Source organism: Sturnus vulgaris, chromosome 8 (genome assembly GCF_052056855.1).
Source record: "Sturnus vulgaris isolate bStuVul1 chromosome 8, bStuVul1.hap1, whole genome shotgun sequence".
Taxonomy (NCBI): domain Eukaryota; kingdom Metazoa; phylum Chordata; class Aves; order Passeriformes; family Sturnidae; genus Sturnus; species Sturnus vulgaris.
In genome coordinates this window covers 8,429,682-8,455,557 of record NC_142250.1, presented here as the reverse complement: position 1 = coordinate 8,455,557, position 25,876 = coordinate 8,429,682, and the positions used below count along the sequence as shown (strand labels likewise).

Below are 25,876 nucleotides of genomic sequence, written 5' to 3'. Positions count from 1 at the left end.
CAAAAATTTTGTAAGAATCAACATTCAGAAAAATACGGTACTTAAATATTCACATTTCAGCTGGCCTTTTCTACACACCCAAGGAGAGAATTCAGCCTTTGCTTGGGGAGGGGGAGCCTTCCTTGAGCAGAGCCCATTTTAAACACAGGACTTGTTTGCCTTTTCTGCACAGCTTGGTCTCACTATTGAGTGAAAATCTTCACTCACTTCACTGAGAGGTGACAGGAGAAATTAGAGCAGCTGGCACAGGAAAGGAAAGCTGTAAAAGTTGATGATCCTCTTTTTCAAATTAATATTCCTTGGACAGAGACCCAAGTAACAGATTAACTGGGGGAAAAGTGTGATAACACAAAGAGCTAATGCTGTGATGGAGGGCTATGGGAGAAGAGTTTTCTGGTGAAAGAAGGTTATAAAAGAAACCCTCTCCTGCCCAAACCCGGAGAGCAGCAGAGAGGTCAGCCTACCTTTGGAGAAGCAAAAGAAGCTGTGGCCAGCACCAGGAGAAAGAACCCTGGTGCCTCCAAAATTCCCATCTGAGCCGAGGCAGGTGAGAGAAGCTCACATCCATGCCCATCCATAGGTTGTCACTCCCTTACCTTCTCTGTTCTTCTAACAACACCTCTGAGTGGCCAAGCACGGGGAGCTCTGGCATGGCTGGGGACAAGGATAAAAGTTACTTCTTTACAGCTTGAAAAGCTCTTTAACCTTTAACTGGAAGGGTTTAAAAGATTCCTTTCAACCCATGCTTCTGTGAGCTTTTATATAGTCACTGCAATGTTACTTGGAAATATTTTGGTCTCTTTGTACTAAGTTTTGCAGAATAGTTCAGGAGATCCAGGGAAATACTGGGTGGTACATTACATTAGGAGATAGGATGGGGATTCTGATGCTCAGCCTAAAACGCTGAATTGCAGCCTGACCTTGACAGAAGACCGCTAACCCTGAAACATTAAAATGGTAGTGTGGGACAAGAGATTTACCTCTGAGATGAAATCCTGTGTCTTTTCCTTGTGCTCACACACAGCTGCTCACCAAAGCCAACCAGCCAAATGGCATGAATACTGACTGAAGTAGCAATCTGTGCCTGCAAAACTTATCTAGGATGTCGCCCAGTGAGGTACATGTGTATTTTTCCCCTTAAATGCAAAATGGCACAAGGTCATTTTGAAAGGATTGAGGATTTACTTGTCATTAGATGTAGATAGTAATAATCAAAAGCAATAATCACACCACGTGAGGAAATTGAATACAGACAAATTGCAAGGCTAAATGAGAGAGGAGCACCAATTATGTGCTCAGAGTTCTTATTATATGGCATTCTGATTACCTTAAATTATATTTTTAACAGATAACCATTTTTATTTTTACTTCTAAAACAGGAAGTTCTTGTCAAGTATTGACGTCAGCTAGCCTCATCAATTGCTCCTGTAGTAGCTCAACTAGCACTACAGCCAGAAATGCTATGAAAGAGCTAAGTACTCCCTGCACAAAGTGGATTTGGTTTGGGCATTGCCACAGCAAGTATGTGTGCCTAGTCTTTTACAGAGTAGTAATTGATATTGATTTTTTGTGGCAGAGGTTCCCTACTACTATGCACTGGCCTCTATTTAAAAAAAAAAAAAAAAAAAAAAAGGAAGTTAAAGACATGATGATCCATCTTGAAAATAAATCTAATTTTTTTTTTTTTTTTCTTTAGAAAATGCAGTGAATTCAGTATTCATTAGATGTGCTGGACTGACTCCATGGCAGACCTCCAGCATGGTATGCAGGAGAACAAGTCTCCATGTGGAATTGCCTGCACCTCTTGACTTCTTGACTGTGCTTTTGGGGTGATCCTTTGAGGCAGCACAGCAGCACCACATGGACTTCTCTTTGGCTCAAGGGCCCCCACCACTCAGAGGCCATGCAACAAGAGTACTATGACCTGCTGCAACCTGGATCAGAGGCTACCAGCTCTGGCAGCCATCAGCTGGCAACGTAGCTGCCAGTTCCATGTCCCGGTCACATCCAACCCCTGCTGTGTCCTGACCTGTACCCCCCATTATTTCCTGTTTGTCTTTCCTTTTTGTTTACGACCCTTGTTATTACTGAGTCTGTATCCTTCTCTCTCACAGGAGTCTGGATTGCACTTATTTATTTATCATTGCTCTTATTCTGGCTTTAAAACACATCCACAACTTGGGGACGGGAGGGAAAAGGAGCAGGGGGGAGTGGATGCTACCATGAGTACCCGGCAGTACTCATGGTTCAGTGGAAAATTTCAAGCTGTGCCAGGCTAAACAAGGAAAGCCAGGAGAGCTGCAGAGGACAACCAAGTCCAAAGAAGCACTTAAACTCCCTGGGGAAGACAAGGGAAATCTACTGAAAACACTGAAATGACACTTCTGCTTCCTTCCTGTTTATCCCATTAACACAACTGGGGTTTTGCTTCCAGGTGTGAAGAAGGGTTTTGCCAGCAGGAGGTTTCACTTGGCACCACAGAAGGGCTGGAGACTACTGGCAAGACAGCCATGCTCAGAGTCCCACACGGCATCAGTGTGGGGTGCCAAGGCTTCGCAGCATTGTGCAGCCCAGCAGCTTCCCAAAGCCACACAGAGCCACTTCTGACTGTGCACCTGGACCCTTTGATTCATTTACTCCTCTGCACCTCAAGAAGGGTTGCACATTCACCAAAACATCTTCACTGGCCACAGATTTCAAGTGTCTTTGAATGCAGTTTTAGTTTACATATTGTGTTCAGTTATGACAAGTACCTTTCACAAACATGAACGTACATACCTGTTTCAGTTAACTGCTGCACCTACACTGAGACTTTAGATGGCAGCTGGCATCTACCCAAACCTTATGGATAAAAACAAATGTTTTTGAAGGTCCATGGAAATATGCTCTCCCATAAAATGTCCAGCAGCTCTTGCTGCAGCCTGAACTAAAAATACTACAAGTATAGCTCAGGCTTTTGTCATTCCCACTGCCCACGGGAGCAGGATGTGCAGAGGCAGAGGATCAGAGGATATAAAAAGTTCGTTCAGGAGTCTGTCTTCATTACATTCTTAAAATGACCTCAAACACTATAAGCTTCCCTTTCAGTTTTGACTGGAAAGTTTGGCTTTCTCCTGACCCTCTACTAGCTGGTGGGAAGCGGCAGACAGAGTCCAGGCCATCACTTTGATGCTCCTTCCCTGTGACTCAGGCAGCTCTCCCAGTTCCCATGGCCACAAACTGGCCATGCCTCTCCATTCTTGCCCAGCATAGCTAAGCATCCCTACAGTATCCATATCCCAAACTCAGGACTGCTGCCAGCTGAGACCAATGTAGCCCTTGCCCACCTTTGCCAGAGCAAGGCCAGCCTCAAAATGGGCTCCCAGCTGCACCTGGTGGCACCAATATTAATTGTATGCCACAACAAAGAGTAGACCAAACTGGACTTACTGATTAAGCTCCTCTATAAAGTCTATAAAGTAAGATTAAACATTTCTTCTTTCTACTTTTTTTCATTTCTTCTAACTTTTTCTCAATCTAAAATTAAAAGCATTTCTTTCTGAAACCTGAAATCTTCCTGATAACCCTAGTTTTTACCCAAGTGGTGGTGTGATTTGGAATGAGATGGTGACCATGTATATAAGATGAAGAAGATACAGAGGTTTCATTTCCTACAAATTAATTCTCTACAAGCTGTGTAAACTTTCCTTCATATAAACAAAGTCTTTACAGACAAAGATGTTAGGGCTTTTCCCCTTTCAATTATTTCCAAAAAAAAAACAGAAATGCAATTTTACTGTCTAGGCACTACAACCTATATCAGATTGAGAGCTGCTCTGGCTGCCTTCCACAGTGCACTTCCTCATGCTTCTGACTATAAAACAGATGTAAATAAACTTGCAAAGAAACTACCTTGTGCAGCCGGATATTACTAAGTAGTCTCAAGTTTCTACAGTAGATTGACAACAATTTGTATTTACCCCATCCCAAATTCAAATGCCATGATCTCTCAGTACAAAGGGGCAACATACAAGAGACAATACAATTGCCATGGCAATACCATGCTCTTATCACTCTTATCACTTTACCATGCCCTAACTTCAGGGAGGCTCCAAAATTCAGCTCTAAAAATGCATTAAACAGTCATTCTGCAAAAGACAGAGTAATCCATGTAATCAAATATAGTGGCCCAGCTCTGTTTTTTGTATTTGCTCTCAGCCCGTCCCAGCTGGACAGAGAGGTAATGGAGGGGAGCTGCCAATTTGCTTTGCCCTCACTCTTGCACTTCAGATCCTCTGTGAGGAGAGGGGAGAGAGAGCTCAGGGGCCCGACAATTTGCAGTAGGAGCATGACAGAAAAATGAGACAATTCAACACCCTGAGGGCTTGACATACCTCCTGGAAGGAACAGGGAGCACCCTGAAGTCTCAGTGGTGATGGAGAGATGGTGGCTTGCCTGAGGACACAGAGAACTGGGCTAGAGGCTATAATACAGGAGGCACCAGACTCAAAAATTAGACAGGGGAAGGACCTACCCTTCAAGGGCATAAAAAAATCCTTATTTTAACCTGAGAATTTTTCTTCTTCAAAAAGTCACGCTGGTAGAGCTTGTTTTCTGAGAACACATGCAGTGCGGAGTCCCTGGGAGACTCCTCATGTGTGCACTTCCAGGAAATATTGCAGGTCTGCCAGAGGGCTTGACTCACAGGCCTCTAGATGTTTTGCCAAACAAACAGGTCATTGTGGACAAATATAAAGTACCATCAGAAAACAGCAGCATCATCCTTTAAAAATATTCCAGAGCACTTAATTCCATCTCATATTCAAGTGTCCAGAAGATCAATCGGAAATGCTATTTGCTATTTTTTGTTGTCCTTCATGGTATTAATCTATACTAGTACATTGCAGATCATTTAAGAGGAAGAGTGTTTTCATACATAAAAAAAATATTTTGGTTTCAATAATGTCCCATGTCTAAAAATAAACCCATGAGATTTAGAATGAATGCTCACAATATTTGCCTATCCTCAAAAAAAATTTCATGCCTAAAGACATGATTTCCTAGAGAAATAAAGGACACCTCCTCTAAATGATGCTGTTTAGAAAATAAAGCAGAAGAAAATAATCACCTGTGCTCACAGTTCCCCACGTGGGTTTAATCTGTACCTTCAAGCATTTTGCACAACCCCATGGGGAGCATTCATGCTGTGTTGCCCGGGGCTGAGAACTTGGTTTCAGGCACCAAGAGCAGCAGTGCTGCTGGGCGCCCCAGCTTTGCCTGCAGTACTCGCAAGTGAAGATCACTGGGAGTAGTGACTACCTTGCTCTGGCTCATTCTGGAGCACTTGGGGATTAATTCTGGAGGGCAAAATTTCTGCATCAAGAATAAAATAACATGGGAATATGTTGTCACTACAACCATCTGTACTTCAATCAAACAACTTCATTGGACAGTACTACTGTTAACCTGGTCTCCATCTGTTTATGATGGGTTCTTGGTCACATGTGTGAGGCTCACATGAAGGTGTAGCTCGCATGAAGGCAGGTTTACACCTCCTCCTATGTCTCTTCTGTCTGCAGCCACTGCTTCTCAGGAAAGATACAATTTGCTGCTGAGATAATACTCCCAAAGTCTGCTTTTTTATATTTTTTTTCTCTTTTTTTGCCTTATCTCTCCCCAGTGACTGTAATACCTGTTCTGACAGTACCAGTGGTCTGACCTTCCAGCTTTGACTGGAAAAAAACCAAAAAAAACTAGCAGTGAGAATAGATGCCTGAATTCTGCTGCTCCTTAACTTAATAAAGCCAAATATGTAACAGAATCTGATTTTTCATTTTTCTTTATTGGGTACTTAATCATTTGGGCTCCATTGTCCAACCTGATTTGTTACTACAAGATAAAGTAATTACATGCTCAAACATGATTCACTGTAAAACTCCAACCTTTGAAACCACAGCCCAGCAAAAGAGCTGTGCTGGTGATACCATGGCTAACAAACGTATATCTTATGTATGACACTGGAGGACAGCAGTGACCACGGGCATGTGCTATCCCTCTCTTCTGCTGCTCTCCGCATCTCCCTGAAGTGGCACAGAACCCAAACTGGGGAGAAACCACCATGAGGTCTGCCACAGAGGGCAGGGAGGCAGCCAATGCATGGGGCCAAATGCAATCCAGACCAAAGTGGAGCCACAGGCAAGAAAAGGAAGAGCATGGTAACCCATGAGGAAACCAGGAGAGATAAAGGGAAGAAAACATCTGTCAAGAGGTGCAGAGAGGTTTTGCCAGAAAAAGGAAGAAGCCAGGCAACTGCACAGCTGCTCTCTAAATCACTGCTCAGATGTGCTACATGGTCCTGACTGGCTGGGGTGCAGTATCTGGCTGGCCCCTTAGCCAGTCCAGCAGGCTCAGACTGTTTCCAAGTAGGATGAAGGCCAAGAGCCTCCATGGGACCTCAGTGTCCTGCAGGAGACCTACCTGGCAGCCCTGACTGCAGGTGCTTACATAACAGACAGCATTCTGCCAGCCACCAGGGCCAGACAGGAGGAAGTGAAGGCCAATTGCCAGCACATCTTACATTGCCTTAAATGCTCTGTTCTGACTACATGTCCTGTTTACTATGAAACAAATCTAATGGAGGAAATGAATGGGATTTTGCTTTTAAAAGCATTGTATCAGGTACAGTAACAGTTCTAAAATACGTGTTACTCAGCTCTTCAGAGAGTGCTTGGGTTTCATTTCTGCTGTAATTTTATCAGCGTCTTGCTCAAGCCTCTCCTTGATTTCCTGCTACTTAGTTTATTTTCCTTTGCATTCATATATTGAGTCACCTACAGTACTCTGCTGGCTTCTGAACCTCTGGAAACACATCATACCAAAGTGTTGTAGTGAGTCACCTATGGCTCTTGTTTGCAGTTTTTACTCATGTAGCAAATACTATATGTTTAGGACCTATTACTCCAATGATTGCTCCTTTTCAGCTTAGCAGTTGCTGAGCACAGATAGTAAAAATGAAGACTTCTGTGGCAGAATAGCAGTCATTTGTCAGGTTTTAACAAAATTTCTGACACAGGTGGCTCACAGAAAGCAAAGAACTATCGTCTAGTTATTAGTACAATAAAGGTGAATATAAACCCAGCTGAATCCCAGAAGCAGCAAGTCATTAAGGACGCGCTGCAGCAAGCCAGCAAACAGGATCAGTTCAGCTCCCCCAGCATCAGCACTGAGGTAAATGCCATTCACTCTATTTATCAGTGACATTACTTATTCTGTGTTATTTATTGGTAGAATATGTGAATTTGACAGCTATCTGTGGATGACAAGGAGCTAACAGTTATATGAAGTATCAGGAGCCATACATGCTAAACGTAGATGATTTAAATAACTTGGACATTTGTAAGAACAATGAGATGTGAACTTCAGTGGGTGGGGGGGGAAGGCAGATGCCAGACAATAGCTGGGGCAGACATTGGAAGAGGATGGGCAAGTCAGACTCACTCATATGGAGCAGGACCGGAAGGAAGAGGCTGGCCACCCACAAGTGCTGTCACACTCTTTCAGGTACACTAACTTCAGGATGCTGATTCTTCATTGGAGCTGAGGGGTATGCAAAGTCAAGGAAAATGGAATTTTACAGCTTAAGGGAAGAAGTAGTGCAGCCCAGAGCCCATAGCCTGGCTAGTGGTGCTGCTGCCCTCAGGGAGCGAGGTGTATTTTGGGATGTTCTTCCCTTACCCATAGCCACTGCTACATGCGCCCTGTTCCCATCTTACAAGGCAGCTGCTACTCTGGCTCTCAGCAGCACTAGCACTGCCAAAGTGGGCAGTCAAGCTATTGCTCTTTAGCTTGGGCATTTCTCTGTATTTGCCAGTGTGCAGAAGCAGGCAGAAACACATTCTTTGGCACAGAGAAAGGCAGCAGGCAGAGAGCTTCCCTCCACCATGGGTGGGCTAGGAAAAACATTCATCTCTGTGGTAGACTCCCTACACCTCACTTGTCTTCCCACCTCCAGCCTCAGCACACACTATCTGTGTGAAAGTCCATAAACAGCGGGAAAGGCTGCAAGGGGAAGGGAAAGCATTTTGTTTGCTTCAAGACTTTAAACAGCTTTTTCTGGCATAATGCCAAGATCCCCGGAAGATGAACTCCTGTCACTGAACTCCAAAAATTCAGAACAACTTTAAGACAGCTTAAGTTCAGGGGCCAAAACTGGATACCCCAAAAATCAATATCCGACCTTGAGAATACACACCTAAAAGGATCTTGGCTTAAGTTGGGGGTTCTGTCACAAGTAAATCACAAGCAACTTCTGTTAACATGTTTTGAGAGGATTGGGTGTTGCAACTGAAAGAAGGCTCCCAGTAGCCAGAACTGTGGCACAAAAACAGCCATCTTAGAGAAACTGGGAAGAGATATTTAAAATTAACTGCTCCAGGGAACCACCAGATGTTAAATTGAGTAATTAATTTAGTCTGAAATGGGAGAGCCCTGTCCCGTGAGGAAAGAACAGACATTGGCCTGATGAGGTATCTGAGAAAATGATTTTCATCAGGAGTTGATGCATGAGAATTAAAGAACAGTTGACAATACCACTCAGGAAAGAAAGTCATCTCTAACTGCTCATCTCTAACATCACAACTGCTTACAGGGAAAAATCACTTCATAGGAGAGATAAATATGGTCTCAGTTGAACCTAATGCAAGAGGCCCAACTCTGAAGTTTTATGAAGCATGTGAACCCAAATAACAAGCAAGGAAAGAGGGTATATCTACAGGAATAGATATATAGACTCTTGGGGCTGAGGAAGGAGAGCACACTGGCAGATTGGTGCCTGGAACCAGAAGCCACTGCTGCCTTCACACAGCCCACCACTGTGAGACAGCTAGTGCTTCAAAAAGCTATTTCTACAACTCCTGTCCACGAGATGGGATTCACCTCCTGCATTAACCTGTGTCATGGCAGAGACCATAGGGAAAGCGGATGGGAAAACTCCCAGGGGCCTGTTCCAAAAGGCGTGTAGGAATAGACTCTCTGCGGGTTCTTGAGGGAGAATTCACTGTAACAAAAGATCTCAAGAGCCCTTGAAGAGCCCTTCCCTCCTCAGTTCTGGTAGTTTCCAGATGGGAAACTGAAATGAAACTTTTCAAAAAAAGCTCAGAAACCTTCTGAATCTCATTTGTTTTCATTTCATATGGCTCTGCACAATGAAGTTTATAAACCTGCAGCTCTTTTAGATGAAATTATGTAATGCTCAGATTATATCAACTGGAGAGGGGAGGATTCGTCTCAGTAATATTTTAACAAAATAAGTCATTTTATGCAGTCTTTACAATGTTTTCTTTTTTCAGGGGTCATAGAAGCTGCATAACACCAGAGGTCTTCACAGCCTCAGAAACCAAATTACCTAATTTTGAGGAAACAATACCTGCATGCAATTAAGCTCTTAACTTTACTCATGTGAGTAGTTTGAATGGGTGCATGGAGAATGAATACTTGCAGGCTTTCAACTGCACATGTGTAAGTTTTGGCAGGGCTTGGTTTTTAACCATGTTAATTTTGAAGCCCTGCTTTCTTTTCTTCAGCAGCAAACCTAGGAAAACTACATATACGCTATCAACTTTGAAAATCCTGTAAAATCAGTTTTGAAGACTTCAAGGAATTCAAAGGAAATGTGATAAAATTAAAATGCTCCCACTTAAATAAAATTTTATTTCCCTTCCAGTAACATACAATATTTAACTAAGAGTTTTAATGCATTCAGTAAAATATGAGCATATTATTAACCTCCTCAGAACGATACCATTTACTGTAAAGTCATTACCATTCTGTTCACTCATGTCTGGCCCCTTTGTTTCAAGTCTGTTTTCCCAGCTTCCAGTATCAGGTCAACAGACTCTAACATAAATGAGTAATGTGTCTGGAATTTTTCCTTGGAACACCAAACTTCAGACCAAGCTCAGGCAGAAGGGCCATGCTGTGAATAGGATGGGAAGCAGCTTCAGCTGTACCTCTTCTCTACATTCTCCTTCCTGTCCCATTTTCCCTTGCAAGAGGCTCCTACCTAGGCTGCTGTCTCTCCCTGATGTCACTTCCTTCTCTCACAGCTTTCAGAGACAGCATCTGGACTTTTGGAAGTCCAAACCCACCCTTTCTCAGGGTCTAGTAGACAAAAAACAATTCTGTGCTTCCCACGGCCTGTGCTCAATATCTGCAACAGTGACCTCGGAAGTCCAGAGGCGAACTTGTTTCTGTAAGATGGGATAGTCAGAGGGGAGCTACTCAGATAATTAAGTATTTGTGATTATTTCTGAGATGCTACCCACTGTTAACTCAGTGAAGTGAGGGAATGTCCTGCTCCTTGCTGTCCGTCCCCACAGTAAGTATGGCCTTATTAACAGTTCTGAAGGTGTCAGCACAAGAGAAGGATGTCAGTCGTTCCTCAGCACTTTAAACTTCTATAGGCTTCAGGTGTGGGGGAAGCTGGATGTCCTTCTGAAACATTATGTCAGTAAATCTAGTCTTTTATACAGGTATTAGCAAATAAAAATCAAGTTGTATGAAAAATATCAGTTCTATTTTGGCCAACTAAAATATAACAGGAAATTGTATGCTTAACACATATGGAGAACTGCAAAGCTGAACCACAGATAAGTCACCACTTTTATTAAGAATGGTAAACACAGCCACAGAGGTGAAATGGATTATGCTGCTGGATGTTTCCTTTAATACGAATTCCAGCTAGAGGCTTGCTTTGCGTATGAAGGCTTATAGAAGATCCTTACAACAACTTAAGGAAACAGAATTTAATTCTTACAGAATAGTCATGTATTTATCCAGTGCGTTAATACACTGATGGAAAATCATATGTATTACAGTACACAAAATAAACAAATAGTTTCTGAATACACTAATTTCAGAAATGCACCAATAGCTCTGATAGGAAGAACTTGAATATGAATGTCTTAAAACAAAAAAAAAAAGAAAAGCATAACCAATCTGAGCTGCTAAGCTACAAGCTGTTTTGAATGATGTCCAGAATCCAAATGAACCACAGCCTGTCATCCCAAATCTGAATCATAAGTGCAGGTCTCCTCTGGGATGGCACAGCTCCACCAAGGTTTGAGCCAGTGGAGCACTCTAAAAGTGTGCCTGGATGCTGCTGCACCAGGAAGGTGGGACACAGTGACTCTGAGAATATGGGCCTGGCCTCCTCTGTCAGCAAGGTAACTACGTAAGCAGGGATTCCGAAAAACACTTTTACAAATGTTTTTATTTATCAGAACAGGAGAGTGTTAGAAATCTTCTGTTTGTTCTTTGAAAGCACTCCTAAAGAAACAGGCGACATCTTTCCACAGCTCTGAGGCTGAGAGCTAAATATTTCCCATACTTTTTTCCCCAACAACTGGTGTAGTTACTCCAGCAGCTAAACCTCCCCTTTCTAGTCACTAATACAGCCAGTGTCAAGAGAGGGGTACTATGTGGAACAAATCATACACCTGAGAGAGGCAAGTCACTCAACTTTTTCACTACCTCTTTTAAATGAGGTGGAACAAATTAAAAGCAAATACTATTCACACCGATCAGTTCAATCAACCTAATGTTCCAAATGAAGGAGTCCCATTCTTGGATCCTCTGCCAAAAAGATACAGTATGACATGGACCAACAGAGATTAATTTTTTTTAAGACCTTCAATTTTCTCTGCAAAGGAACACTTCAGTTTTTAGGAAAAACAGTGTTTCAGGCAGCATCCTTAAGGTTGAATGGAGACAGCATATGCCTAAAGTAGTTTATGAGGATTTCTCCTCCAAATTCTTACTGCCATATCCATCACACAGGGAGGGAGCGATGCTGAGTGCTCATGGTGCACAGGCAATAACCATGAGCAGGAATTGGCTCCTTCTCATGGACAGCCTGAGTATTTGCTCTTTTGGAATTAAACTTATATTCAAAGTGATAACAGGACAAAAGAACTTAGAAGGGAGAAATCAGAGCACCCAGCAACCCAGAAAGCCCCCTGCCCAGGCTGTTGCTAAGCCCACAGGTACTCATGTACCCTCTCCCCAAAACACATCCTGGGGAAGGCTCCCAACTCAGGGCTACTAATCTAATTTCTTTTCAGACTGGTAATTTGTGACTCACAGGCAACTATCTATTTTTAGGGATGGCTTCAGCAAGCTCCAAATGGAAGCACAACAGACTGTGCCCTCTAGCCACTTCAACAGCCCAGCTCCTGACACGAGTCCGGAAGCTTAGGCCAGTGCAACTCAGGCACAAACTATAACTGTTCAGTATTGTAATTATGTGTTTTAACCTGTGGGTCCCCCATCACACAGGTTATTTCGAATTTTAGAAGAAATGCCGTGGTTTTGCACTGTTTTTCTTCTCCCTGCCTGCTCAAACACAAGTTGGAAGCCTTTCCCAAACCACTCCGTCACCATGTCTCCCAGCATGAACTATGCTCTGAGTCAGTTAAGTCTGAGGAGCCACAGCTGGCCTGGAGGTAAGCCAAAGACTTTTCCCTTCAGTTTTTTTTGCACAATGTAATCTAAATACCCGGTCCCATCTAATTTGTTTCCTTCTGAGGTTTAAGGAAACTGTCTTTCACTTTGCGAGGTCTCAAGTTATGGAAACATCGTAAGGTCAGTGTCCAAAACCAATTCATACAATACAAATAAACATTGATTGGAAAAAGAGACACAGTCGGGGAAAAAAAAATGCAACAAACCTTTGTGACTAGACTATCTCTTTCATTCACATCATGCTCTGGAATTTAAGTTTCATCTGTTTCTATGAAAAATATGAACAAAGCAATGTATAACCAAGGAAATAATTCTTAGTTGATTGTGTGTCCTGGCTTTGGCTGGGGTTAAACCACAACACTGTAACCTTTTCCTTCTTGTGAATTTGTCAAGATAGTCTTGCAGTAAAATTGGGTTAAAAAGAAATAATTTTTTGGAATGATGCTGAATCATTAAAATTCTTTAAGGTGAAGATTACCAAGATGCTTGGAAGTCAGCTATGGCAGAGACTGCATTAAGAAGCAGCCCCAGATACATTTTTTCACTATCTTTATTTTTACTTCATCCTCACATACAACATATCTTCGTAAAAGGCAGCATATTTCACTAATTTCTATTTTACAACTTTAAAAAGCTGTAGTGTGATCTAAAAATGAAATTTGATTGTCCAGTGCCACAGAATTTTGAAAATAAATCATCTCAAGAGATACTGAAATATTAAGATGTTAATTTTTTTTTGTCTCAAATTTTGAGGGCAAAGGAGTTTTTTAAAGCATGCATGTATAATTTTCTAGTATTCTATCCATATTCTAGCAATGACTTGCATTTTGGCTGACAATACACACATTATTTTTAGGTGCAAATTATATTAGAAAGAGAGAATCTATGATGTGATTCTCATAATGGTACAAAAACTGTACATTGTTTTAAATGGGTTCTGTCCTTGCAAACATCCCTGAACTGACACCCAAATATGGGGTAGAAAACAAACAAAATGTCTGTCTGTGCCACACACACCCAGTAAGGGATAAGTATACCTCTCCCAAGGGGCAGAAACTCATGTCCACCTAAAAAACAGTCAAAGAAATATCAGCTTTCTGCCATCACACCTTGTAGCCCAAACACATGCAAATGCCAGGGTATGCAAGACTGTGCTGCACAACATGAGCGTTTCTCAAGATTTTCAGGAGTCTCTTGACTTCTTGGGTCTTGCCCAGTCCACAGCCACTCCATGCCTTGGTGGAGGGTTCAGATTATGGAGTCACTCTCAGGGACGCAGAGGTACTGCCCACCAAAGGCACCGTGCACACTGTCCCTGGGCAGCATGCCAGGACATGTGGCACCTCCTCTCTGCTCCCCTGTAGAGGGCCTCAATGATTGCCATCTAAATTACCTGTGGTGTATTTCATGCACCTTTTTAAGAGGCCCTTTGAAAATTGTTAATCAACGGACAGATCTCTTCTCCTAAAACTGGTGTCAATGGAGTGAGGAGCATGGCAGGACCAGGGAGAGGTGCTCTGATGGCATTGAGCTCAACTAGCACTCTCTGTAATACCCTTCTAATGCAAGATGAACGACACCACTGGAGCACACCTTCCTCACTTTGAACAACCTTGTGATGACCCATGTGGAGTTGGTGGGAGATACCGTGACTTTGTAAAGGTTTCAGACGACCTTTTGTCATAATCCTGGTGACAGCCCAGGCTGGTGCAACACAGAGGCTTCCTGCCTGTCCTGTCAGTTCTTTCTCTGCTACCTGAATCGAAAGCTCTTACATTGGCTGCCCTCAGAGAAGCCGGCATGAGCCTCTTTCTCCAAGATTAAGACTACACCCCAACTTCCACCCAACACATTTCTCCCACTGACAACCAGAAAGTTAAGAAGGGTTAACAGAAATCATCTTACCAGCAGTTTCAAAATCCAGCATATTCCACACCAGGGTGGAGAATTAGTTTCAGTCTGACTGGTCTCCTCTTATTTGTTTAAGGACTACTCCAGCAGCAAGCAGGGAAAAATTCCATTCCCACAGAGGAGTGTGATGCCAATTTCCTCTGACTTGCAGCAAGACTTACCAACATTTCCTGGTTCCCTCCATCCTAAAATGCTAGCAAGAAGCCTATTTTATACCTCACAGTAATCAGCAAGATCTTTCATATCGCAAAGGAATAATTTAACTATGGGAAATAAATTTACCTTTTCATTGAAAATTCTACTTTGAGTATAGCCAACTGAACCTATTTCCACATAAACTGGTGATAAATAGACAGGAGGAACTTGCAAGGAGAAGTGCCAATTTGCCTGTGCCTGAATCAAAGCAGTTGCTACTTGAAAGCATTAGGGCAGCAGCATGTGCAGAAGCACATTACTCAAATGGAGTTCCTATTGTAAAAATAAAAGCTTGCACACGGTGAAAATGAGGTATAAAATCTTACATTCTCTTCCTCATTAGCACAGTGGGACAGTAATATCAGGTGTTAACTGGTGGGTGTGTTCATACAGAATTGCTTGTTCCTGTTGTACGGTGTAGCAGAGAACAGAAATCAGGTTTAAAAGTGAATATGCACCAGATCTCTTTTCACCCAGATTGGGCCCTATGGCCATAATTTGTTTCTGTGGATAATACATATTGTTCGATAGCACTGTATAACCTTTTTCTACAGAAATTAACTCTTTCACAGGTACAATATGATTTCTAGAGGTCAAGTCCTCAGAATAAGAGGAAGGGCAGAGAAGCAGCATGTTCAGTGTAGGCAGTAACAGTGAGCACCCACAGGCAGCAGCCCTGGCTCATGCTCCCAGGGCTCCCTAACATGCTAACATCCCCAGGCTACACTGAAAGGATGTCTGGGTGCTGCCAGACCTTTCCACCCCAACAGCAGAAATAAGGCAAGAAAGAATTTTTAAGAGACTCCTGGAGACATCTCCAGGATTGCAGGTGTTTAAAACCTTAGCATGCAAAGGCTCCAACAGATCTAGGAGCATCTGCTGCAATCCATGGAGATGACTTCAGTGATCTCATTGGTCTCAGTAACCTGTCTCAAAGGCTGACCCATTTGTTTCTCTCCAGATGAATAACTTTTCAGACAGCTCATCTAACATAAATCTGTCTTGTCTATGCATACAAGTCTAGAATTGACCAATTTATAAAAATAGCAAGAAAGTAACAAGTCCAGTGATAAGCCTTTGAAATAATCAACTGCAGCTTTTCCTGTCACCCATTAGTACCTAAGATGTGATTACTACAGCTAGCAAACACCAACTTTGTAGATGCTGCCATGCCCAGGCTTATTTCAAACTATTTTCCCTACAGTAAAATCCTTTTCGTTCTTTGTTCCTTTCTAAGATTTTGTTTTTTCTTTACACAGGAAATAAGCTACAATATTCTTTGAATGAACCAAATGATATTGTTCCTATAACCTGTGTGCTCTCACCGTGCAGAGGCTGGAGTGCCTCACCAAAGAGCCCTTTTGCTGTTTTTTTTTTTTGTTGTCGTTGTTGGGGTTTTTGTTTGGCTTTTTTTGTTGCTGTTGTTGCAGACCTGTGTCGTGCACCAGGTCTTAAGATAGCATAAAGGAAATTGTTGCCAAATTGGTTAGTCCTTACACCAGCACTAGAACAGAATCTGATTCCAAAGTTTTAAAGAAAATTCATGGATACACGAGACATTGCCCTGGATTTCTACATGCCAGGACTGGACTGATTTGATGCAGCAGGATGCTGTCACCTACTGTCAGCCAGCTCCTGCCCTGGCTGAGATCAGTTACTGCTTTCAACAGGAATTGAACTGGACTCTTCACTCTCTCTGTCACATTTTGGCTCAATAATTTTTCAATCAGGGTGGAATGGGAAAAATTAGGAGCCTTTTAGGAATGGCATATCCTGAATTTCCAAAAGCTGTCTAGGTCAGCCTGGAGTCTAGCCGGCTGGTGCATTCATCCCCAGTATTTACACTGACAGTGGAAACATGCCTGGAACACCTGCAAACAATTACATCTCTGACTCTCACGATGAGGCCCTGTAATGCAGGATACTGCCATCCACACTGCACATTGCAGCACCTACTGCTCATTTCCCATGGAAAACACCCACACTAAACTTATTTCATTATAGCTAATTGGCACCCAATTGAATTCTTTTAAAAGGTGTGCTTTGCAATATCTGTCATCTTAAAGCTGTCCTTACCATGAGGAAACATCTATCTTCTCTGTGGGTTGAATGTAAAAGTTTTCTGCTTCCACATTATATATGTATACCAGAGAGTGTCAGAGCAGAGAAAAACAAAAGGTTCAAAATTGTAGTGTGCTCTGCTGTTTACCAAGCTGTCAGTTCCAGTTCCGAGGCTTCCCATCCATATCCTTATTTTTTTCCCACCACTCCCATCCGTCCAAAAGCATCCCCTAAGACATTGTCCATTTTCACTACAGCATTTGTCCAAACCAAACCTCCAACCTCAAGTCATACCCACACACACTGAATCCTCCGCCTCCTCCCTTATTCCCGACCTAGACCTGTGTCACCAACCCAGAGACCCTCACCTGATCTCAGCACAGCCTGGCTTTCAACGTCAAGACTTGCTCCTGCCCTGGGCTAGGAAGCTCACACATTACCATGGTGCTCACAAGTGGAGTTTCAGGTAGAAACAATCACTTCTAACAACCGCACTACTCTGAAAAAGCCTCTGCACATCACATAATTTACACAACTCTGAAGCAAAAACCACCAAGAGCCAGGACTGACATCCATCTATGATTTCTACCTCACTCCTCTACTACTTCAATTCTGCAAGGTAAAGAAAGTATTGTCATGAATTCCCTCAGCAAGAGTAGATCCTGGACTGACATGGAAAGGATTGCTATCACCTCAAAATAATCCCGGCACAAGGAGTGTATAGAAAGGTGGTTTAGGAACAGAAACATTAAGAGGAAAACAGAAACCAGCAACCTGGATGGTGTGACAGAAGGCAACAAATGCCAAGTCTCTTCATATTTACAGACTCGTGCTGTTTATGGGCTTAACCAAATGCTTCAGTAAGAGGAAAAAAAGAATAAATAATGGAGTCATCAATCTATAGCCCTTGAGACTAATGGAAAAAAATGACTGGACCACAGCAGTCAAGCCATACTCTAGTTTCTTTGGCCTTATATTAGGATCTTTTCTTCCTTTTCTCACATACCGACTTATTTTAAAATAACATTTTGGATCTAAATTCTCACACGCAAAGAAAGCCTGAAACACAAGCAGATAAAAATACATGGAGTTGAACAGTATAACAGCCCTGGACTTTGGCTGAGCCAGCAATCGAGCAGCCTACATTTTGCTGTGTTCCTTGATGAGCTGCAAATAGACACTCAGACAAGTCTTATTCGATGTCCTTCCTCATACAGGCTTAGGTAATGAAAAGAGAAACAGCATATAAAACAACTCTGGCTAGTCTGATGGCTCAGTTGAAAAGTTTTCATCCAAGGAATGTGTTAATTGAGAAAGCAGATTAGAAAAAAAGTGGCAAGAAATATTACTGTAATCTGAGACTAGAAAATGTATTCCATTGACTAATAAGTAACACGAAAAAACTTTACATTTCCATTTACACTTGCATTTCCAGTTATCTAGTTACAGAAGAAATTATTAGGAGTGTTTTTTATTTGTGGATTCTCAAAGGAAAAGACAGAAAATAGAAGAATATAGAGTTAGAATGTAAGGATAAAATACAGACAGTGCTCAGGAAAAGATGCTAGCTTGTAAATAGCAGAAGGAGACCAAGATCACAGCTCACTGCCCTCTATCACCTGATGGGATTCTGCTGTAAATTTTTATTCCCTTTTGAGGACATTGTTTGTGAGGTTACCAGCAGACTTGCACGGTTGGTAAAACAGCAATGAGCTAGAGAGCTGTGTAACACTCAGGTCACACCTGCTGGAGTAACCCTTTAGCCTTAAGTTTTCGGAACCGTCCCTCTGAGTCTTTGCAAGGATCTGGACCACTGTTCATAATTATCCAAATTATACAAATCTCCTCTTAAAACAACACACATCTTACCAAAATAATCCTGTTACAAGTAGTAAGTACTCCAGAAAAGCAGACTGGTACTACTCATTCTGGTACTAAAACAGCAAAATACAAAACCACAAAATCCAACAAAAACACATGTTTAACCGAAGGAAAAATACTGTCATGAGTGCTTGGGAGTCTGAGTTGCACTCAGGGCTTATTGGAGCTACAGCTGCTCCCAGTGGAATTATCCACTACCAAACTCACAGTAGTGGGTCAGCAGTGTATGGTGTGACACAGAGGCAGAGTGGTGGACTGGATTCTTCAAGCCCAGCTTGTGTGTTCAGTGTGAATACCTGACATGAACTACATGGCACACTTTTCCTAAGCCTGGCAGGAGCAAGGGAAAGAGGAAAATGCTGGCCCATGATACTTTTAAAAAAGAAGTTGTATTAAATTTCATGCAATAGATCGAAAATAATAAATGTCAGAGTTTCACATGTCTGCAAAGTGAAAACTGATTTCTGGACTGCCTGATTGAATCAAAACATGTACCTAGTTTTGGTATTAGTGTAAAGAACAACTATCTGTTACTCAGTAGATTATTATGGTGCTTTACTATGGATATCGGGATTTTACATGCCAGTGCTGGACTGTTCAGGTCCTGCTGCTCATGAGGTGTGTGCTTTGGGATGCATTAAGAGAGAGACTGCTGAGTCCTGATCATTGCCAGCCATTACTTGCCAAAATAAATGGCAGGAAGATCCATATTGCTTGGCTTGACACTCATTAGCTATGTTCAGGCGGTGGTTTGCTGTTTGGGCTTTGCATTGAGGATAGAAAAATACAAACAGGTAGAAGAAAAGAGACCATAGCCTTTCAAGGCACAACAAGCCAGGAGGCAAGACAGATGAGACTGTCAGTATCTTGGACAACAGGTTTGGACTTTAAAACTTTTTTGACTGCTTGCAGAAATGCTCTGGGAGGGGGCGAAAATTCAATACAGAAAATTGAAAGATGCTTCTGTCAGGCAGGAAGAGTAAGGTTTACAGCTAAGGGAGGAAAATAACTTGTCCAGGCAGCAGCTATACAGAAAAGGACCTGGAAGAGGATGGGTCAACAGGGAAACCAGGAATCAGTTGCACTGCAGTGTTGCAGAATCAAAAAGCATTGGCAAGAATAGACTGAGTTAGAAGCCTCCACTGCTCATGAAGTCACGCATCCAATGCACACAGCCCCGCTCCTAGGTCCCATCTTCCTCATGCCTGTTTCCAGGCCTAGGCACTGCAGTTGACAAAATATAAGAATGACTGGAAAGAATACAGGGAACAAGAAAAATGTCGGGACTGTTTTCTGGCCTTTCAATGAAGGAAAAGAAGGAAGATTATGAGATCATCTAAAGAAACGAAAACTGGGGAACTCATGAAAACAGTTACAGATATGTAAAGTCTGTGGCTTGGAGGAAAGAATCTACTTTGTAATGTCCATAATATTCAGAAGAGTGTAGGAAGTTATGAGTTTATTGCACGGCTGAGAAGATGTGGTTCAGGCATGAGATAAATCCTCTGAATGGTGAAGGAGGAAAAGAACAGCTAGAGCTTGCACGGCGAAAATGTAACGTTTCTAGCATGCAGGAAAAGCATCCTTCAGAAATGAGAGGTAGTGCTGATCCTGCCTTTGTCTAAGAGCTTTTTCAGGTCTGCCTGGCTCCACAACAACACAGGAATGGTCTTTCCTGGCCTCTGGTGAGCCATGGCACTCTGAACTGATATACTCACAGAAACAGGGAGTCAACTGGAACACTGCAAATAGTTCCAGCACATACTGGGAACACTAAACTTTGTTTTATGAGAAGAATAATACATAGAACAAGGGCATAATTTAAATTCAAGGAAAGGAAATAGTGCCTTTACTGGCAAAAGTAGCATTCGGCTGCATGGTCAGCCTACAAGTTTTTGCAGCAAGCTATCATCTAATTCCATTCTGTACTGTAAACTGGAGTTGCTTGTTTAGCAATCACAACAGCTTATCTCCTACAAGAACGGGGTAATCATGGAGTGACATGCAGTAGCTGGAAACAGAGACTATGACTTGTGAAGCCCTGAGACAGATGGGGGCTGTGCTCACCCTCTCCCCATGAAGACACACAGTTAACAGAGACTGGACACCTATGGCTTAGAGTGAAACTTTTAAAAGTATCTTCTGTCAATAGATTAAACTTACTTCTGAAAAAATATTTTCTAGGCATAATAAAAATACATATGTATTGCTTTTAAAAAGTTGCCACACCACAACTAGACATGTAAATAAAAAGCCTTTCCTTTTATTGACAAAATACCCTACAAACACACAAAAAGTGGGAGACCTGCTGCTGTTTGAGAATGAAAAGGAGAGTCCATTTTAGAATTTTTTTATTGGCATGCATGTCGTTTGGAGCGTTTTTGGATCTTGGCCTTAAAATACCAAGCCCCCCTTCCACTTTTGGTAGTGTATGTACACTAGGAACAGAACCCAGCTGAGACTCAACATCAGCACTAGACCAAGGAGATACCTCTTGGCTCTCAGAACAGCCTTTTCTCTGAATACCTTCCCAGCATTTACAAGAGACAGGCATTCCCACCACAGACTTTCACAGCAGCGCAAGGTTCCCACTTTGGTTTTGATCTAAAGGTGTTAACTCTTTTCCCACGCAGTTCACTTTGATGTCTTTTAAATATAACCTGAGCTTGCACTTGCCAAAAGAATCAACACAGCCTTCTTTTCATTCATATTTTAGTTGTAAAGCACGTACTTCAGAATCATTTGCATAATGATTTAGCAAGAGGTAAATGTCAGCAGCAAGAGAAATACTGAACATGTTAAACACATGTATTATTGTCTTGCACAGAGAAATTTACCTTAGTAAAATTCGGTGTTGTGTTGAACAAAAAAGAGCTGAATGGCAACCTCTTACAATGTTATCTTCTACACAGTTCCCTAAACAGCTTGTTTTCCTACAGTATGAACTCTGAGAAAGCTAGAATTGAATTACTATTCTGCACTCATCTGGGCTTCAAGTGGGACAGTGACACTGGTGATTGACAGCAGTCAGCACACCTGGATCCACTGCTGTGCACCAGGTTTAGTGACCACCTGCTCCTGTGTGTTAGACCACTGCCTCTCCTTACATGGGCAACCTGTTAAATCCTCTACAGACTATTCTACATGTAGGAATATTATTATTTAAAGAATACCACAAGACATGGATATCCATGGCACTTGGCCACTTTGAGTCACTATAGAGATACAGACTTTTATTTTAAAAAAACAAAAAACCAAAACCAAACAAACAACAAAACCCCAAATAGAACCAAAAAAACAACCAAACAAACCCCACCCCCTCAAAAAAACCCCCAACCTTATCAAGTGTGTCACCAAGACAGCAGGAGGTGTAGCCAGCAGCAATGTGCATGCCTGGTCCACTGCTTTTGTTAATTCCATTTGGCCCTTTAAAAGCAGTCTGCAGTATGTGTGGTCTTATTCATAACCCTTTTCTAAAAAAGCATAAATGCTTTGTATTTGAAAAATGAAAAAACACTAATATAACAAAGCTGTGTTAATATTAGAAGGAGTTGTGCATCACTGGTTCACATTGAATGGATATCAGCATTATGTTCACTGGTGCTAGGATACCATGGTGATGGGCCCTGAAGAATTACCAAAAATAGATTAAATGCATGTGACAAGTGATAATAAGCGCAAAATGTTTTCCATACAGTAAAAACGCCTCAGAAAGGCAGAATAACACATTCTATAAATCAGCTCAAAGAATCAAAAACATCCAGGCAGAATATTTGGGTATCTCAGTGTATAGCCAGAACTGAACTCCTAAGCCCAAAATTGCCAAGAGACCAAATTTGGCAATAGTATCTGCACCTAGAGAAATTTAGACCAAGGAGACTGGCACAGAATCTGCTGTTGCTAGCAAAAATGTATGAAAGGAGCTGAGAGGTTTGTATTTAGAGTAAGAGACATTAATCACTGGGTAACACCTACCACAGTGACTGCATCTTCCCAAGCTGCTGGAGTCTCATCCCTTTTTGGATTGAGTCAATCAAAATATTAAAAATGTCATTCTTTGAAGCTGTTCTGAGCCAGGCTGCTTGTTTGCTCCTGTATAAAACAAATCACTCGAAAGCGTCTCACTGAAGCTGCCCACTGATTCAGCAGGGTGCTCATACAGAGAATTAAAGACATGTGCAAGCACCAGAAGCTCTTGCGTGGGAATGACAGGACACAGCGCACCCCACCTTCTGATTAACAACCACTGTGCTGCATTACCACAGAGTGAGTGACATCAAAGGGACAAGAAATGTCTGAGATGGCACCACTACTTGCTCACAACTGTCAGCAGCACTTGGCTCAAACCATCCCTTATAGAGAAATATGCACAGCAAAGCCATTTGTTTATGAAAACAACAGCTACCTAAAGCCATATTGAAAATTCATTAACTGGGATGATTTACCAAGGCAACTGTATGTTGACACATATAAATATTAAGGTTGCTGCTCCAGATGTTAAGCCACCCTCAACCCAAAGTGACAAGACTTTCTGAAGCAAAATTTCTCTATGCTTTAGAGCTTGGAAGAGCTCCCACCAAAGGGAGCATGTACCAGAAAGCAACTGGGAAGGAATATCCCACTGCATAGCAACATACCAAAGGTGTTCAGGGGAAAGCACACAGAACATGCTGGAGGAAAAGATACCAAAGGCAGGCATTTGAGAAAGAACATGCCACAGATTTCCATGGCTTTGGAAAATCCTCAGTGCCCATCACCCAGAGCAGATCTTTCAAGTGAGACAACTGTGGCAGAGTCCTCCCAAGGTTGGCAGGATCTTTCAACCTGCAGGGGCAACAGATATATTTAATTGCAAAGTGCATTACTAGGTGACACACCAAATCCTGACAAACTATAATGGATGGCATTTTGATATATTAGTCTATGCGGCAAACTGCGCAAAAAAAAGCCACTTTCACCAACTCCACCCTCTGTTTCTTCAATGACTGAGACACAGGGCCCCCAGAATATACATGCCAAGAGAAATCCTCTGGAGACCAGAAGGTCGAAGATTCAAAACTTCATGTGCCTTATATTTCCTGGAGGAACTGAAGAAAAATGGAAACTGCTAAGATATAATCACAGAATCATTTACATGAGAAGAATACTTTAAGACCACTGAGTCCAGCTGTTACTCCATGACTGCCAAGCCTACCAATTAAGTATGTCCCTAAGCAGCAGATCTACAAATATTTTAAATACCTCCAGGGATTGCAACTCTATCACTTCCCTGGGTAGCCTGTTCCAATTCCTTGGGAAGAAATTTTTCGTAATATCCAATCTAAACCCCTCCTGGTACAACCTGAGGCCGTTTCCTCTTATCCTATTACTTGTTTGGGAGAAGAGACACACACACCCACACACTCACCCACCCTGGCTACAATCTCCTTCCAGGTACTTGTAGAGAACCATATGGTCTCCCCTGAGCCTCTTTTTCTTCAGGCTAAATATCCCCAGCTCCTTCAGTCACTCATCACATGTGTGCTCCAGACCCTTTCCTAGCTTCATTCTCTGGACACACTCCAGCCCTTCAATGTCTTTCTTGTCACAAAGGGCCCAGAACTAAACACAGGATTTGAGGTGCCTCACCAGTGCTGGGTACAGGGGCACAATTTGCCTTCTTGGCCACCTGAGTACACTCTAGCCACTGTTAACCAGCACATCTAGGCCCTTTTCTGTTGGGACACTTCTCAGCCACTCCTCCCCCAGCCTGTAACAAGGCATGGGATTGTTGTGACCTTAGGGCAGGACCCAGTACCTCAGGATCATCAAGCCAGTCTGTTCAGATCTCTGTGAAGAACCTTTCTATCCTCAAGGAAATCAACACTCCCATCCAACTTGGTGTCACCTGCAAACTCACTGAAAGTGTCCTTGATCGCCTCATCCAGATTCTTCCTACAAAATTATTTCCATTTCCTACTAGTGAACAGGACAAAAAACTGAAGGATGTGTAGCAAAAACGAAACCCTATAACACTCCCAAAATCCAGAGAATCATTTGGGAAATTAATTTTTCCCATTAAAAATATGTTTTATATATCTTTTTGGAGTGTGAAAACATGCAAGACAGTCCTTTGCTTAAGCACTTCAGCTCTTAGCCAGAAGATACTAGTGCGAGATCTTAGACCTTGTGGCCACCAGAGAGCTGCTGAGCTTAAGTTGGCTTCAGCAAGGCTCAAAGGACCCCTACAACAGCAAAGGCCCACTGTGATAGTGGCCTTACTGGGGAATAAGTACAGACTGGATACCTTTGAGCCTGGGCCATGCCACAGAAACTGCTGCATGACCTCTTAAGCCAGTTTCACAGTCCCTTAATACTATAGGAATAAAAGAATGAAGGCAAGATCTATAGCAACAAGAAAAATTATACCAGAAATATATATACTGTATTAAAGATAAGAAATTAGCAAAGGGGTAGATTTGAGTTGACTGTTCATTTCAGCTATAATAAAAACCACAGTATAAAGTACAAAATATTAACTATTGGTTGATGTAGCACTCACAAGCCTTTTGTGCCTGCAAGTTACTTTTGTGTGCTTCCATGCTAAAGGTCTGTTCACAGAATCAATGTTTTTGTAGTACAGCAAGTGCAACATCGAGTGCAAGCACCCAACACATTATGAGAGAATCATCCTCAGAGCAGCTTATGGGGCCATGCCAAGCAAGTGTGATTCCAAAAGACTGGAAGTCATGGAAAGACATCAGATAGATGGTAGCCGTAGCACAGAGCTACAGAAACACACAGACACCTTTATGATAAGGTCTGAAGGGGACGTCTGACTTCTGCTTTATAATTCCACAATGCTTTGGCCTAATATGCTCCTCACAGTGCTTGAGACAGCAGGCCTGACACTTTCCTGATCACAAAAAACTGTTCTGAAACAACAGGACTAATTTCACTTTTTCATAACCTTCAGGAATATAAAAGATTTCACATGTAAATGATGGTATTCAACATGAGAATTAAATTTGGAGACAGTAATACAAGGAAAAAATTTTCTGAAATCACCATGGTACTAACAACTTCACACTACTTAAAAACTTAGCAAACCCAAAATTTCAAGCTAGGTAGAAAAGTGCTTTGCAGTAGAGAATTTAGATCACCAAACTGGCTGTTATTTATCAGCTAGATCTGATATACTTACTTTCAGTATCTGATGTCTCCCAAGAAGTCTCTAGGACTCTCCCTTGACTGGTCTAGCTGTATATAGATTTGAGAGGCTTCAGGGTCTTGATAAATTCTTTCCTTATTAAAAGGAAAGAGCTACACTGACGAGACTTGGTGTTGAGGA

General features: G+C 42.2%; 1 long non-coding RNA gene across 2 annotated transcripts in view; it reads right to left on the bottom strand.

Annotated features, from left to right (window-relative positions):
• LOC106856755 (uncharacterized) overlaps positions 1 to 25,876 on the bottom strand; it is a 109,485-nt gene that overhangs the window by 10,599 nt on the left and 73,010 nt on the right. For both annotated transcript variants that reach the window (XR_015805087.1, XR_015805088.1), the window contains exon 7: positions 465 to 654. This is a non-coding gene — a long non-coding RNA (uncharacterized LOC106856755). The remainder of the gene's footprint in view (positions 1 to 464; positions 655 to 25,876) is intronic.